The sequence below is a fragment of the Mus pahari genome, chromosome 3 (assembly GCF_900095145.1).
Source record: "Mus pahari chromosome 3, PAHARI_EIJ_v1.1, whole genome shotgun sequence".
Lineage (NCBI taxonomy): Eukaryota > Metazoa > Chordata > Mammalia > Rodentia > Muridae > Mus > Mus pahari.
In genome coordinates this window covers 146,505,742-146,506,371 of record NC_034592.1, presented here as the reverse complement: position 1 = coordinate 146,506,371, position 630 = coordinate 146,505,742, and positions in this window count along the sequence as shown.

Genomic DNA, 630 nt, shown 5'->3' with positions numbered 1-630 from the left:
AAATGTAAATAAAGAAAATAATAATAAAATAATAATAATAATAATAATTAAAAAAAAAACTACCTTAAGCTGGGACTTTACAAATATGGAAGTTTTATAACCCAGCACTGCAAAATATACTTGAAAGAATGCCCACAAAAGAGAAAGGAAATTCTCTTATGGAGAACACAGGGAAGGATTAATTTCATGAGAGGAACATGTTCGTTATTAGATACTTCTCGTTGGTTTGACAAGATGCATGACTGTAGGGAAGGAAAGGTGAGTTTTGAATCATAATTTGAAGATGCTGCCTACCGTAGTGGAAATGGCACAGTGGACGTTAGCTATCCGACAAATGAGACTTCAAACGAAAGAAATCAACAGGGTTTCTAATGTTAATAAGGGGAACAAATCCTTAAGATATGTTCCCCTAAAAAAAAAAAAAAAAAAAGCAACGGAAGAGCCATAGAATCAGGACATGGCACTGGAACAAAAACAGACATCCAGACCAATGGGAGGAAACAGAAGAACCAGAAATAAAATAAAATACATACACTCAAAACACTAAGACACCCAATTTCAAATAAACAATAAGAGGGCAAGCTAAGTTGGATGGGTGCAGACAGGATGGTAGGGAGGGATTTTATACCC